This window comes from Acomys minous (genome assembly GCF_964271855.1).
Source record: "Acomys minous genome assembly, chromosome: 17".
In the NCBI taxonomy this organism is placed as follows: Eukaryota; Metazoa; Chordata; class Mammalia; order Rodentia; family Muridae; genus Acomys; species Acomys minous.
The window spans coordinates 16,684,040-16,700,856 of NC_140500.1; the positions used below are offsets into that span (position 1 = coordinate 16,684,040).

Consider the following 16,817-nt stretch of genomic DNA (forward strand, 5'->3'; position numbering starts at 1 on the left):
CAAGGGGCATGTCCCACGAAAGCCTTCACTTACCAGGAAACAGAGACAGAGGGGAGGACATTCTATTGGGACTCTAGATGAGAGAAGCATGGGAGAATGGCAAAGTAGAAGGATCCAGATGGTCCTAGAAACCTACAAGTAGAACATTATGATAGGCAGATTTGGGCACAGGGGTCCCGCTCAAACTAAGGCACCAGCCAAGGACAATACACGCAGTAAACCTTAAACCCCTACCCAGATCTAGCCAATGGACAGAACACTCTCCACAGTAGAGTGGAGAGTGGGATATTACTTTCTCACATACTCTGGTGCCTCACATTTGACCATGTCCCCTGGAGGGGGAGACCTGGTGGCACTCAGAGGAAGGACAGCAGGTTACCAAGAAGAGACTTGATACCCTATGAACATATACAGGGGGAGGTAATCCCCCTCAGGAACAGTCATAGGGGAGGGGAATAAGGGGAAAATGGGAGGGAGGGAAGAATGGGAGGATACAAGGGATGGGATAACCATTGAGATGTAACAAGAATAAATTAATAAAGGTGAAAAAAAACTTCTACTAAAAAGCAGCTGCTTTGACATTTGTAGAACCAACTCTTTATTAAATTCTAGGGAATTGGTACATCTTTTGTTGAATAATTAGTTAGCTAAAATCAAGAATGCAGGAATTGGGCCAGGCATGGTGGCATACGCCTTTAATCCCAACACTGGGGAGGCAGAGGCAGGTGGATCACTGTGAGTTTGAGGCCAGCCTGGTCTACAAAGTGAGTCCAGAACAGCTAAGACTACACAGAGAAACCCTGTCTCAAAACAAAACAACAAAAAAGCAAAAGACAATACACTATCAAAGCAAAGAGTCTTAAAATAGAAAATGAGAAAACATAAACACAGTAGAAAATACAATGAAACTGAGAGTTTGCTTTTTTCAACAAAAATAAAATGGAGTTGAAAAATTTTACAACGTTTGAAGAAAACCCTATAAGACAAGATTTTGCTATTGAAGCCACTGAAATAAAAATTATGAGAGCCGGAGGTCAAATCTCTCTCCCTCTCTCTCCTCTCTCCTCTCTCTTCTCTCCTCTCTTTCACCTTCCTTCCTTCCCTTCCTTCTTCCACTCAGAATCTTGGGAAGTAGAATGGAAATAAAATGTTTTCTTCCCCCTCTTCTTATTCATGAAAATCCTCTGGCAAGTGAATTTCCTCTCCTAAATTTTTCTAAAGTGCTTTGTTTATAGCACCCAAAATGAAGGGGAGAAGTAGATGTTTCCACCACATAAAAAAATGTGCTATGTGTTTTCTGCTTTAGTTCTGTGTTCTAGAATTACAAATTGTTAAGTAGGGTTTATTCTTTCAGAAAGCCATAAGGAAGACTGCTGTCGGCTTTTCCACTTGCTTATGCTATTCATGGAGACTCTTAAACACAAGATACACAATAATATAGGGGTGGGTTGGGATGACAATTGAGCATTAAATATTGTCAGAGAAGCTTACTAGGTAAGTTTCTGTTTGAACCATGGAAAAGCTTGTATATTGATAATTTGGTTACTGATTAAAAGGACATTATCCTTTACTTTCAAATACATGTTAAGTCAACACCAAATCCAGAATGTCTAAGTGTTTTTGAAACTCCAGATCACAGGTCAGGATGGAGAAACATAATGTTAGAAAGAAAACAGGAGCCAAGGTGTTTATGCTGATGGTTTAATTGATGCTTTGGACTTGAGGAAGGAAGGACCAAGTGGTTTACTCCTCTGAGAATCATTGCTCATTCTCTGAAACAAAAAGAAGGACTTTAGACATCAAATAGTTCAAACATGACATGTGACTGATACCTTCATGACACAGTAGTCTCACTAAAATACATTATATTTCTTGACATGGTGGCCTGTGCCTGTGAAAGCACCAAAGAGGCTGAGGCAGATAAGATCAATGAATGTGAGGCCAACTTGGGTTGCATAGGGGATTCCAGGTCAGCCTGGGCTACAGAGAGAATCAATGTCTCAGAATAAAGAAACAAATACATTAAGCAAGAAAATAGGAAGGTAGAAGAGAGAGAAGAAGAAAAGAGAGAGGTAGAGAGACTAAAGAGAAGGAAAAGAAAGATAAGGGGATAGTGAATAAGAGGACAACTGAGGAACATGATAAACTAATCTAAAAATTAGAGAAATTCTAGCAGGACAGAAAGCACACTTGCTTCTATGTGTAGATGTGTTGTAGAGAAAACCATGACATGCACACACCTGGGAAAGTGTGCTAGAGAGAAAGAGAAGATGTGAAACTCAGTTAACTATGCAGTAAGGAGCATTTAAAGAGAATTTTGCTAAATGATAGAAATTATCGTGTCTCTAGGGAATATTGGAGGCCATCTTATGCTGGTTTCCTTTCTCTTTGGTCACTGGGACTGCTGTTTTACTGTCCTTCCTGCTGTTTCTGGACACCTTCTCCAGGCTTCATTTTCTGGCCATTCTGCCTTTCTTATCATGCTTGCCTATTTTGACTTTCTGGTCTTTCTGTTCATGTAGACCTCTCTTACCTCTCTGGCCTCCTTGGCCACCTTTTCTTTGGCCCCGACCTCCTTGGCCACGTTTTCTTTGGCCCTGACCTCCTTGGCCACCATTTCCTTGGCTACGACCTCCTTGGCCACCTTTTCCTTGGCCACGACTTGCTTGGCCACCTTTTCCTTGGCCACCTTTTCCTTGGCCACGACTTGCTTGTTGATTTCCACTCTGACGACCCTGGCCTCTCAGGATTTCACCACCAGGTCCTCTCTTACCACTTTGACCATTCTTTTTTTTCCTTGACATCATGGGCATATTACCATTCTGACTTAGTTCTTCTTGGATATGGTTGTTAATATCATCTTTCTCTGCATATAGGTCACCAGTGTTTTGGGAAAGAGAACACAGGTCCAGAAGAGATCAAAAATGGAGAAAGGTCACCATGAACTTAACAAGACAATCATAGAATCTACCATGGACTTGATCTAGCGAGAGGTTGTTTTATTGGGATAGATGGTATTAGATAGTGACTAGGCCCAATATAGAGGTGAGTAGGGCCAGAGAGACCTTGCCTAGGTGTGAATAATTACTTAGCCTGGACCATCTTACTTCTTTGTCCCCAATTTACTCTCCCTTCTCTTTTGATTCACCTGCCAATAATATATAAGGCCACCCCAGAACTTCACTTGGCATAATCCATATGAAACCATTCATGTTCCATTATCTCAGTGCCTGAGAGAAGTCATAATATAAAGATATGGTGACACAATATGTCTGTTGCTAAAAGAATGGGTAGAAAATCAATACGTTATGGACAATATGTTTCACACCCTGATACTAACTCACATATTCAACTCCTCATACTTACTTCAGTATAATGAATACATGTATAGACTATAACAGAAACACAGACTGACCCGTGAGTTGTACCATCTCTTTATGTGGGGTGTTTCCTTTCTCCTGTGCTCTGAAGTCTATAAATATTTTTCCTATTTACCTAACAGTGACTTTGGTTATACCCCAGTTTCACCATGTATTGGATTGTCAGTACCTCAAGGGTAATATAAACCAAATCTGAATAATCAGAATTTTCTTTCAGGAAACTCTAAATAGGTGTGTCACTACAAGGACAGCCAAGGCAAGCAAAAATCAAACAAACAGATAAAAATAATCACATTATTTCTTTGTCTTTCTCATTTTGTTCTTGTTATTATTGTAATTTGGTCTTCTTGATTTTTGAACCGCTTACAAAGTGGTGCTAGTAACTAAATATTAGAATAGAGGGGAGAGTAAAATTTTAAAACATAGGCATGATTTTTTTCAATCTAAAAATTAGAGGCATTTTATACTAGACCAGAAATCTGGAACTTGCTAGACATCAGTCACGATAATTTCCAATAAATTAACTGAAGCTGAAATAGCTTACGTTGCTGGATCAAGTCTTGTACTCCAAGGGATTCTGTGAAGAAAGATCAACACTCATGTACAAAGAATTTTAAAATGGCATTACAAACTGAGTGGAAAGATCATTAACAAATTGGGAAACATCCTTAATATAAATTCATATGTGCCTTTCAGTGGCTTTGTTTGCTTGTTTGCTGTAACGGATTGAACCTAGAGTCCCATGCACAATTCAGAAGTACTCTATCACTCATCCAAATCTCCGTTACTTTTCAGTTTGGGACAGGCTCTTGCTAAATTGTTTGGCCTGGACTTGAACTTACACTCTGTAGTCCAGTGATGCATTAGTCCTCTAAACAAACTACTTTCACCTTCTAAGTAGGGACTACAAACTTGTTCATTACTTATTTGATTCTGCAATGTCATTTTTAGAATACTTACTGATAGCATAAATATAATGTTTAAGTAAATTATATAATATGTTCACTATTCACTGATTTATATGTTGTTTAGCTGGTGTTATGTCAATTTGACACAAGCTAGACTCCACTGAGAGAAATGAACCTCACTTGAAAAATGCCTCATTAAGATCCTGCTATAGGCAGGCAAGCATGCAGGGCATTGTCTTAACTAAGTGATTGATGGGGGATGGGCAGACCACTGTGAGTACTGCACCCCTGGATATCTGGTCATGCTGTGTATAAGAAAATAGGCTGAGAAGCCTTAAGGAGGAAGCCCATAAGCCATGCTCAACCTTGTCCTCTGTCCTCCCTCTCGGGTCTCCTTCTTGAGGTCCTACCCTGAATTCATTTAATAATGCAGTATTTCCTGGGATTATTAGTAAAATAAACCCTTTCCTCTCCATATTGCTTTCAGTCAATGTAGTTTATCACAGTAATAGACAGTGACTGAGGACTACTAAAACACTTGGGGAGTGTTCACTTCTTTGATTTTTGAAACATCCAAAATCCAAGTTTTAGAATTTCTAGATTAAGAAAGTAAAAGTAAGCAAAAACCAATGTATTTTCATTCTGAAGGAGGATGAGGCATATGCTTAAATGGAGACTGACCTTCTTGTTGAGTGTTGTCATCATCTAGGATTTTAAAAGAAAAATATAGCAAATTTATTATTTCAGTCAATACATTCCAACTACCCACATGTGTAAGGCATATATATATATATATATATATATATATATATATATATATATATATATATATATATATATATCTGCTTGGGAATTTTATATATATATTACATAATACATATGTAAATGTGGTTTTGACACAATGAACCATCATTTCCAAAAGGAGAATCCTATTCCCCATCATGAACTGAGCGTGGAGTAAAGTGGAAGTCAAACATTCAGCTGAATTCCTTCCTTTAGAGTGCACCACCATATGACTCCCTGAAAAGAGGCACCTTGAGAATCAAACAATCCATGGCCATGCCACTTGCTGTCTATATTAGTGAGACATTTCTACCCACATAGCTTCTTCTCAGAAGACAACATTTTCAAACAATGACTGCTTATTTCAGGGAGTTATCTAAACCCTTTTAATCTAATACAACCAACACCAACTCTCTGATGCCATAATTGCTTATTCTCCATGACTTCATTTGTAGCCATCCACAGTCCCCATCATATCTTGTTATACATTTACCCCATCTTAATAAAAAGCTTATTCTACCAATCAGAACTCAGAGCCATATTACTGGAATACTCCAATTTTGCCTCCTGCTTGTACCCAATGTGTTAAAGGAAAGTAGTACTTTATTTCTTCACATTAATAAGAAACTCAGTTTTGTTCAGCAACAGATTGATTTGATTATCTTGCAGTACTTAAATTTTACTAACATTCTAAAATATATTTCACTCAGAAGTTGGCCAGTAAGTAAATATCCCAATGGCAGCTCTGTACTTCACTGAATGTAATACTCTGCATGGAATGCAAATGATTTCAGGAATCCGGAGAAGAATCAATTAATGAAACTTTTATTACACATGATTTAAGAAAAGTTTTCAGTATTTCTAAATGTTCAAGTGCTTGTGGGAAAGGAAACAGAGTATCCAGGTGAAATAGTACATCTACACACTGTTCACACTGAGTGAAAGTGGGAAATCTATGTATGTTCAAATAGTAAATCTTACACTATAAAGATGCTGGTTTAGATCTTACACCTATATTTCCAGGCACATATTTTCCCATTGGTGATACATATATAGAAACTAACATTGCCTCCATTTCCATTGGCCTACTCTCTGAATAAGAACTGGTTTCTTAAAAGGAGCAGCCTGACTACTCTTTACCAGGAATTTTAACCTCATCTTCCCTCTTACCTGCATTGTCTCTCTGAGCTGAAGTCAGGGACAGCAGGGCTATAGAGAGCAGGATCAGGAACATCCTAGAGGCAGCCATGGTGTCTCTCTACCTTGATGCTAGAGAACTTCAGACACAGCCTTTATAGGACCCAGGGAAACAGTGTCACCTGAAAGGCCATGGGCTGGACACTTTCCATCCATACCTACTTTGTTGCTTAAGCCTCAGCCGCACTAGTTGAATTAGATAAAGAATATGTTGTATTCTTCAAAGGGAAACAAGAATTTCTTCATATTCTTAGAAACAATGGCTCATTCTCCTCATTTATTAATTCTAAGTGTTTGTCTTCTTCTCTTAATATTCCACCTAGAACTGTGCTTCTCTGTTTGATTACAGGACCCAATACTGTTTTGATTTTTCACCATATCAGTGACTTCAAGATATTTTCCTATGGAATGAGCCAACAGAACCACTAGGGAAACAGACTAAAAACATAACTAAAACAAAAACAAAATCATAAGAATAAAATGTGCATCAAGAAAACTAGCATAAGTTATCTTAAACAGATTGGAAAAATAAATAAGAATAGTTGGCAACAGGAGCAAACTCAACTTGTGAAGATTTGCAAGACAATAGTTACCCAGAGTTGAGATCATGAGTTGAATGTACCATCAAATCATAAACAAAATAATCAGAATAATGGCTATGTTGGAAAACAACATCCTGTATGTGTTACTTAATGTACTAAAGGTGTTCAGCTTGGAAAGAGATTACAATTAGGGACACCTGTCACTCTTAGTGATCTAGAACAAAGAGCCATGTTGTTTGAGCCTTTCTGGAAGTTACAGCTATGGCATAAGTAAAGGAATACATTTCATTAGTAATATAAAAATAATTCCATAGCATTATCAAAATTACCTTACACTATCTTAATTCATTTTTAAATTGTCTTAAAATGTTTAAATGTCTTAGACTACTATAAATAAATTTATTAACTTTATTAATTGACGCGACCTCCTGCCAGCAGGAAAGACGCTTGACACAGGATCCTTCTCAAACACGTTTTATTGGGAGCGCCCTTGAAGCTGAAGCGAAAGACCTCGAACCCCCCTAGAGCCTGAACTTAAATACCATCTAAAGCGGCCTGTTAACACCTCACAGGTTCAGGCAGAATGCCTAATTAACATATGACTGCAGATAGGTCAACAGCTTACACAAGCGTAGTTACAATTAGCATAGTCCCCCTGACGAGAGGGGCAACTGGAGATAGCTCTAGCAAATGCATGCGTACTGGCAATTGTTTACAGGTAGCAGCACACAGACCAGCACCATTATTGGGTGCGGCTGGCACAATCGTGGCTGGCTCCTTACAATTAATACTTCAAATATTGAATTTGACCTCTTAATTAAAATGTCCTATGGGTCTGTTTCATGCATAGTCATGCCTAATAGGTATCATTACCATTTATCCAGCAATTTTTGTCCTTCTTTCCTCTCAATAAAATATGCTTTCCCCTTGGCTCTTTCTCTGAAAAAAGATATCAAGGCCTCTCTGCACACCCTTAATATACTATTTCAATCTTGCTTCTTTTTCAGGAAAGTTTACATTTTTTCTACCATTTCACTTCCAAACTTAATTTTTACATCTAAGCTTCCTTCTTTTATTTTTGTTCTCCTTATAAAGCTATAATAGGTGATTGATAGAACAACAAATAGATTAATTGGTATGTAGATAAGTAAGAGATAGATATAGAGATGAATAGATAGAGAGAGATGATAGATCATAGATAGATGGATAACAGAGAGATGATAGATAAATTGATAGATGATAGATAGATAGATAGATAGATAGATAGATAGATAGATAGATAGATAATTATTAGGAGGAGGAAGAAGAGGAGAGAGATAACAGATAAATAGATAGATTCATAGATGACATATAGATAGATAATAGATCGATAGATAGATAGATAGATAGATAGATAGATAGATAGATAGATAGATAATGGAGAGAGAGAAAGAGATATTACACAGCCAGATAGACAGATGATAGATGATGATGATCAAGAAGAAGATGATGATGATAGATAGATAGATAGATAGATAGATAGATAGATAGATATTACACAGCCATATAGACAGGTGATAGATGATGTTAATGATGAAGTAGAAGATGAAAGACAGATGGATAGATAGATAGATAGATAGATAGATAGATAGATAGATAGATGATAATAGATGTTACATGGCCAGATAGGCATATTGACAGATGATAGATTATGAAGAAGAAAGAGGAGAAGGAGGGGATAGATAGGTAGATGGAAAGATGATAGATAGATAGATAGATAGATAGATAGATAGATAGATAGATGTTATAAATAATAGGCAGATAAGTGGTTAGCAAATACATTGTAATATAAACAATACACTTAATGTACACCAATATTTTTGTTTATTATATACAGGTTCTAACTCCTTTGATCTTTACATACTTTAACTTTAAATTTATTATGTTTGTGTAAAATTTAATATATATAAAGGAACTTGGTTTGCATTTGCATTTACTCTTCAAAATTTGGTCCTCAGGATTGGTAAGGTACCTCAGGTAACTAAAAGCATGTAAAAATAGTGATCCTAAGCAGCCTGGTGTGGGTGCTGGGAACTAAACTCATGGCCTCTGGAAAAGCAATAACCACACTTAAACTTTGAGCCATCTCTTTCTGATAGAAGAATTGATTCCTATTCCAACCTGTCTAGTAAGACATTTTGTTGATAAAAAAATAATAATTGGGTAAAATGATGATAGTAAAAATGTGGCAAAATTCATTCATTGCACTGATCCATCAATGCTCCAACTTTAACCCTGTTGGTGCCAATCATTTCCATCAGTTCAGCTGTAAAATCTACAGTGATCATTTCTGCAGCTGGTTCTCAAGAGTAATGTAAACTTTCATGTCAGCTGCTTCAATGACTATGTGCTGCACAAGTAAAATTTGGAGCCATGGCCTTCATTTCATAAGGCCTATCACTTGACCAGGGTTGTGGGGTTTTTTTAGTTAGATATGCAAGAGTTAGGTTCCTAAGCTGTTGTATACATGTCTAGTATTTCTCCATTGGCCAGTAGTTAGCCTTGAGTTCAGAATTTTGGAATTATAATTTCAAAATAGTTTTTGTGTAGCACTCATGAAGCCTCCTGTGACATAGGAAAGTGGATGGTTTCCTCTGAGTTATGCCTTAGAAAATCATAACAGGCAGGACCATCCTTCTCCCTCTGTGAAACAATGGCAGGAAAAGGCAAGAAAGAACAGAAAGGGACAGAGCAGACCAGTAGCATTGACTTAGGCCTACAGTCTCAATAGTTAAAGAGGCAGAGTCAGGAGGATTGGAAATGCAAGGTCACCCCAGGATACCTGAAAAGGGACTGCCTTAGAAAAAAACAGAATGAAAGAGAAAAGAGAGAAAATATATTGTATGAGAGAAACGAGAATAGTACAGCACAGGACAGGACAAGACAGGACAGGAAGAAGCAGAGGAAGGAAACTCCTTGAAGTCGGCTACAGGAAGTCAGAGAGTGATGCTGAAGACAACAATCTACAGAGACTGATACTAAATGCATACTTAGGTGTGGATTTGTGTTTAGTTATGAACTTCACCTAAGAACCAACTGTTTTGACATTTGCTGAGTCAAGGCGACACTGAACTCTCTATATTACATTCTTGGGAAATGGGCCATCCCCCATTAAATAACTACTTTGGCTAACATCAAAAGATTAGAAATTCATTGCTCATTTTTCACATCCCTTGGTAAGAAAAGCTAAGTCACCCCTTCTTTACAAACGCTGCTGTTTAAATAATCTAAAGCATCAGTGCAACAAAAAATAATTCAGCTATCTGATATAACTCAGTACTTCATGAATATGGAAGGTATCCAAAATAAGTATTAACTAAAAACAAGAACCGCCATTATCCCACTTCTGTATGAAGAAAATCTTTCCATCTGTCTACCTATCCACCTGTCTGTCCATCTGTCCATCTGTCTGTCTGCCTACCTAACTACTTTCATATCTCTTTTTTTCCTTCACGGAATTTTTTCATTTTTGTTATATTTCTTTTTAACATATACATTTATATCATTAAACATAAATAAAGAAAACTACATACATCAGGAAGAACCATGAAACAATCAGGAATTACTATGTTACATTCATAGTAATTTGGCTATTTGTATTTGGCAAACTTGAAGTAAACATCTTTCCTATCTTGTTGAGTCTAAAATTTTGAATGAAAAAAAGTGACTGGACAGTTTACTTCCTGAAGAGTCACCCAAAACTCTCTTTAGCACTGAAGCATCATCTTCATCCTTCTAGCCCAACATATCTGACAGACATGCTTGTGAAATAGGAACTATTGAAGACTTGCTTACCATGTCTTGTCAGAGTTTGGCTGTTGACTCTGCCTGCATCCAACCTTGCCCATTTTTTGGCTGAATTCTGTCTGTGGCAGAAATGAGGAGATTTTGCCCAATGGCTTGTTTGCCACATTTGAAGCCATTCCCCTAAGGAGGTTCTCTGATGTTCATTAACCCCCTTGAGGTAGGCTTGGTGTTGCCAGGAGCTAACTTGTCTTGTTGTCAAAAGTATCTTTAGAATAATAAAAGCATCTTTGAATGCCATATTTTGTTGGTCTCTGAGGCTTTTGAAGACCTTATCTGACTATTTTACCTTATATCTATAGAATAATATCTATCTATTAGACCTTGGATTTATATTCATGTGATAAAAATAGACTAATAATTGACATGACCATGATTTGCTCAACCAACAATTAACTTGTATTACTTAATTATCCTAAATAGCCTGCAGTACCACTTTCAAGGTATTGGAAGTAACCTTGGTATTATAATTAAGTTATATGGGTATAATACCTCATATGAGAGTAGAAATATATGTAATGTGTGTGAAGAATAATCTTAAATTTGAATTCTATACCAATGTATCAAAATTACACTTATTTTGCATCAATATACAAAAGTTTATACCAATGAATTAAAAGTAACTGTATTTGTGAGTAACAATTAAAGCCTTAAGTTGGGGAATAGAATCAATAATCTACTTTTTGTTCTATCATCCCTATATATTTCTATATTGCCCTTTTTTCTTTTCAGGTCCTGTCTTCTTACATATGAAAAAAAGATAAAGGAAAAGAGAGATATCCCTAAGTCTAACCTCATTTTCTTTCTGTATAAGACCAACAATAACTTTTTTTGTTTTTCCAAACAGGGTTTTTCTGTGTAGCCTTAGCTGTCCTAGATTCGCTTTGTAGGCCAGTCTAGCTTCGAACTCACAGTGATCTGCCTGCCTCTGCCTCCCCAGTGCTGGAATTAAATGTGTGTGCCACCACGCCCAGCTTAAGACTGAAAATGACCTAACAAACTTCCAATGAAAATAAGAGTATCTGTAGCCCAAGAGAGCAAACAGAAACCTACCTAACCCATCCCCCACCTCCCCCAGAGGAAATCGTACATTGTTCTCTTAAGGTTTCTTCACACTGATTTAGGGCAAATAATACCTTTGAAGAGGCCCAAATAAAATTGTTGAAAATGGTTTAACAAGCGAGGGATGACAGCACATGCTGGCAAGGGTGCAGAGAAAGGGGGAAACTCCTCCATTGTTGGTGGAAGTGCAAATTTGTACAACTTTGGAAATCAATCTAATTCTATATCAGGAAATTGGGAATAAGTCTACCTCAAGACCCAGCCATACCACTCCTGGTCACATACCCTATAAAGATGGACCACTATACAACAAAGACATTTGCTCAACTATGTTCATAGCAGCCTTGTTTGTAATAGCCAGAATCTGGAAATAACCTAGATGTCCTTCGACTGAAGAATGGATAAACTATGTTTCATTTACACAATGGAATACTATTCAGCTATCAACAACAAATAAATCTTGAAATTTGTAGGCAAATGGGGGAAACTAGTAACTCAGACCCAGGAAGACACTTATGGATAACTTCATTGCAATACAGAGACTGATGTGCCAACCAAGGTCCATGTAAGATGTGGACCTAGACTCTCTGCTCAGATAGGCAGTATAGTCTTCTTGTGGGTCCCACAATATGGGGGGTAGGGACTACTTCTGACATGGCTTCCTAATATTGATCACTTCCCCCCTGGCAGAGTCTCCTTGCCAGACTACAGAGGACGAGGTCACAGGTAGTACGGATGAAACTAGGTAGACTGAGGTCAGATGTTAGGGGAGGAATGCTCCCCTTTCTAACAACTAGGAGAGGGGGTAAAGGGAATGAGGGAGGGGTGGAATCCAGAGGTGATGAGGGAGGGGGATACAGCTGGGATGTAAAGAATTCAAACCTCAGAACAAGCAGATAATGAGAACATCTCTGAGACTGGCCGAAATATGAAAATCTATGCATAGACAAGGCTTCCTGTTGGTCATAGATTCCCTGTGACTTATTATTAGATGCCATTCTTCGTATGGCATGAATGAAGTTTTGCAGATGTCTTACTTCTGTGCATACAAAGAGCAAAGAACCAGCCTTAATTGTTCTGTGCATCACACACACACAAACTTCATACAATTATAATTTTAGAACTGTATAATGCTTGTGAGAAATTATATGTTTTCCAAACTAAATAACCAGACCCTGAAGCTGGATCAGAACTGACAGGATTCATTCCTCTCAGCATGCTGGACACTGACATCCTGCATCCTTCATGTCCCAGCCCCAGAAGCTTCTATTGCTGTTACCCATCAGAACAGGACTGCGTCATAGAAAGCTTCCAATCCCAACTGGTCCAGCATTTCAGTCTGTCCCACACAGGACTCTAATTAAGCCTGGAGTTTCTCAACATTTAGAAACTGGACCACAGATGCTTTCATTATCTCTTTATAAGTCTATTTATTTCATGGATATGTGTTTGTGTGAATATATATTTATATATCAGACACTAGAGTTATAAAATATACAAAATCATATACAAATTATTATCTATGGGGGTTTTGTAAGTGATATTATGGAGGTTAGTGTGGTCAGTTAGACTTTTTTCATTTTATCCTTCTATGCTCTTTAAATTTTTTTATAAAGATTTCTCACATTTGAAAATGCCAATAAAAATGAAGCCCTTCATTTGCAAACTCTGACCTGACACACTCAGCAGACCATGCTACAGTTTTACCCAAGCCTCAACCTCCTCCTTCACCCTTTGCTTCTTCCAACTTAGACTTTGGCCTTTAACCATGACCTTGAATCTGGAGCTTGCTCCAGTCAATGATTGGCACACTCTTTTCCATTATCCATTAATTGGTGTGTCTAAATCTTTAATTCGATTTTTCCTATGAGGTTATGCCCTGCACTATAATTCCTTAATTACAGATCTGCCTTCCAAATATCATACTTTCACCCTCAATTGTTTTGAATTAATGAAGATGTGGCCTTGTTTCAGTGTTCTTATGCCCAACATTGAGAATGATAGCATTTTATGATTAACTCTTCAGGACCCCTGTTTATATGTACCAAGTATTATGTCTTTGGAGTTACTCAACTATTAATCTAACCCTGAAAATCTTGCAAAGCAGATACCCTTATCACTCTAATGTTTAAGGAAAATAATGTAAGGTGTAGATTATATTTCCATGAGAAGTTTTGAAGATTAGATTTTACTTAGTTCGTTTTTATTAAGTTGATTTTTGTTTTCTAAATATGAGAACTTTTGCCTGCATGTGTGTCTTTGCACCATATTCATGTAGTGTAGGTGGAGCACTGACATTGCCACTGGATCACCAGTGCCATTGGAGCCCCTGGAACTGGAGTTACAGATAGTTAGCCACCATATGGGTACTGGGGACTGGACCTAAATCCTTTGCAAGAACGAGAAGTTCTCATAACCTCTGACCCACCTCTCCAGATTCCTGTCCCAATCCTTTTATTCAGGCAAAATTTGTGAGTTTACCCCTTAATTATTCCATATGTGATTATTCATTTATCCTTATTTTGTTATACTTTGTTTTAATTTCTGTTATAGTCTTGATGTGCTTGTGAATTTCTCAAATGAGCTAGCAAGTTCTGATCATTGTTCTGGGAACACAGAACATATAAATAAGGGGTTGTCTTTTCCTTGTGTTTGTTAAGAACTTCTGAATCCCCCATTGTTTCTAGTTTTTAAACTTGAAAAAAATACTTTTTAAGAAAGACTAGTTTTCTGCTGCTCGGAGTAAGTGTCACTATAACCATGTAAAGTCAAATAGCAGTTCATAAGTGCAGCTTGATGGAAAATGCAGTGCAATGGAAATCAGTGCCAGTGGGAGGCAACAAAAAGCAAAATGCAAATCTAGATTCAAATCAGACGTTTATGTCAGGTCAGCAGCTCCCTTAGAGTTCTAAGATTTTCTTAAATACATATTGCTCCCAAATTTTATTTTTTTTAAAGAATCACTCACTGGTCTATGCTTGCTTTTCTGACATAAAATGTTCTTAATAATTTAATCATTTTAGTAGATTAAATTCTCTGTGAGAAAAAGACATTGGATGGCTGAATGAATTAATGAAAGGAAAATGCATATGAGGGCTACAAAAATAAAATTAATACATGTTTAGACTTATGGACACAACAAGTTTGAAAAATGAGAAATGGAGACATGTTTCATGCAAACAGCAACCCAAAGAGACAGATGACTTATTTCTGCACAGATATGAGGTAGACGGAAAATAGGAAGGTTTACAAATACATGGACACTTAATAACCTGCTTCTCAACGAGGTGGGTCAGAAATACCATGTAGCATTTTGATTTAGGAAAGGCACACAAATAGGACTTTGTGATAAATAATTAAACTTTATAGTGAAGAACATGTTATTGGGTATTCACCAGAGAAGACTAGTTGGAAACAGGGTTAAGCCAATAGAAAGCCTTTACTAGCCAGCAGGTGACTACACTGAGTGTTCAGGATATTAGCGTAGCCACAATTGTTTCTCAGGATGAGCTTTTAAGCACAAAATCCATGTCCGGAGTAGATATGCTTCTGCTAACAAGAACAGTTAGCCAGACACTGAACTGTAACTACAAAAGCCAAAAAGCAAGGTTAGTACATTCAAAGACTTTCCAAGCACTATGGACTTCAATGGATTAGGCCTTTGTTTCATTTTGGCAGGTGGTGCTCTCTATGTACTAAGTTTTATAGCCTGAATGGTACTTCCATGTTGGGTAAATTGTACTAAGACCTGGGGACCTACTAAGGTCTAGAGGCCTGCTACATAAAGGACTTAACCTCTGTACTCTTCAAATATCCAGGGAAAAAAAAGACAAAAAGTCCTAAATACAAAAGACAAGAAACTATTAAAACAAAAGGTCTTAAAAACAGAAAATGAGAGATTATAAACGCAGTAAATAATACAGTGAAACTGAGTTTGCTTTTTTTCAAAGAGAATAATAATAATAAAATAAAGTTGACAGACTTTACTAAAACTAAATAAAACCAGAGAAGACAGGAAAACAAAAAAAAATGAATTGATGCCACAGAAATAAAAATTATGGGATATAATTATAAAGATTTACACACCAACAGACTGAAGAATAGGAAAGTTTTTAAACTTGTAGCATATATATGGGGCTGGAGTAATAACTCAGTGGTATAACACTGATGCAGCATACCCAAGGCTCTAGGTAAGAACAGGCTGACAGACACATGACAGAGAAGGACTGACACTCAGACTACATCATCGAGCACCAAGTTGGGGACAAGCCTTTTTATGGCTGTCTGACCACAAGATGCACATTCCCTGTCTGAAAGTCAGTGTGATGGAGGCCAGCAGTTTCATTACTGTCAGAAGTTTTTGAGTGCACTTAGGCCATTGTCAAGATGCCCAATCTGCCTGAGCTCATGCACGGAGGACTGTAGCAGAAAGTACTTGGATGAGAGATTGAGATCAATTGCAACTGATACCCACACATATGTTGTTATTATCCACACTGACACACACACATCCTGATCCCAACAACCCCCATACTACTTACCACAAACCAAATAAACTATTACAGGTGACTGTGAGTGCAGATCTGGACCCCTTTCCTGAGACAGTTGTGATGTGCTCTGCAAAACTCTCAAAATAAGAATAAATAAGAGATGGCTCAGTGGATTTAAAAAAAAATGCTTACTGTACAAGCATGAAGACGAGAGTTCAGATCCCCAAAACCCACATAAAACGGTGTGGCAATTACCTGTATTTACAGCAGTCAGGAGACAGAGCCAGGGGATCTCCCAAGGCAGAAATTCTAACTAAACCAGACAGAATTTTCAAGCTATGGATTCATCAAAGCGCTCTGCTTCAGTAAATAAACTGGAAAGCGATCAAGAAAGACATATGACACATAACTTCAGGCTTCAAAAACACACTTGTACACACAAGTGAAAATAAACTAAATTAATAAATATATAAACAAATAAATGCATGCCGTGAATATCTCTGTAGAGCAGTTGCCTAGCGTGTATCAAGCTCTGGAATCAAATGCACTACCAGAGAAAGAGGTGACAAGGAAAGAGTTCTTCTTCCTCTTCAGCCTCTGTTGATGGACCCT

The 16,817-nt window shown here is 37.4% G+C and overlaps 1 long non-coding RNA gene across 1 annotated transcript in view; it reads right to left on the reverse strand.

Annotated features, from left to right (window-relative positions):
* Positions 1–1,694: 1,694 nt before the first annotated feature.
* LOC311588760 overlaps positions 1,695–16,817 on the reverse strand; it is an 81,266-nt gene continuing 66,143 nt past the window's right edge. The window contains exons 3-6 of the long non-coding RNA XR_014776329.1: positions 4,970–4,993; positions 3,925–3,957; positions 2,534–2,866; positions 1,695–1,772 (exon numbers count right to left, since the gene is read on the reverse strand). This is a non-coding gene — a long non-coding RNA (uncharacterized lncRNA). The remainder of the gene's footprint in view (positions 1,773–2,533; positions 2,867–3,924; positions 3,958–4,969; positions 4,994–16,817) is intronic.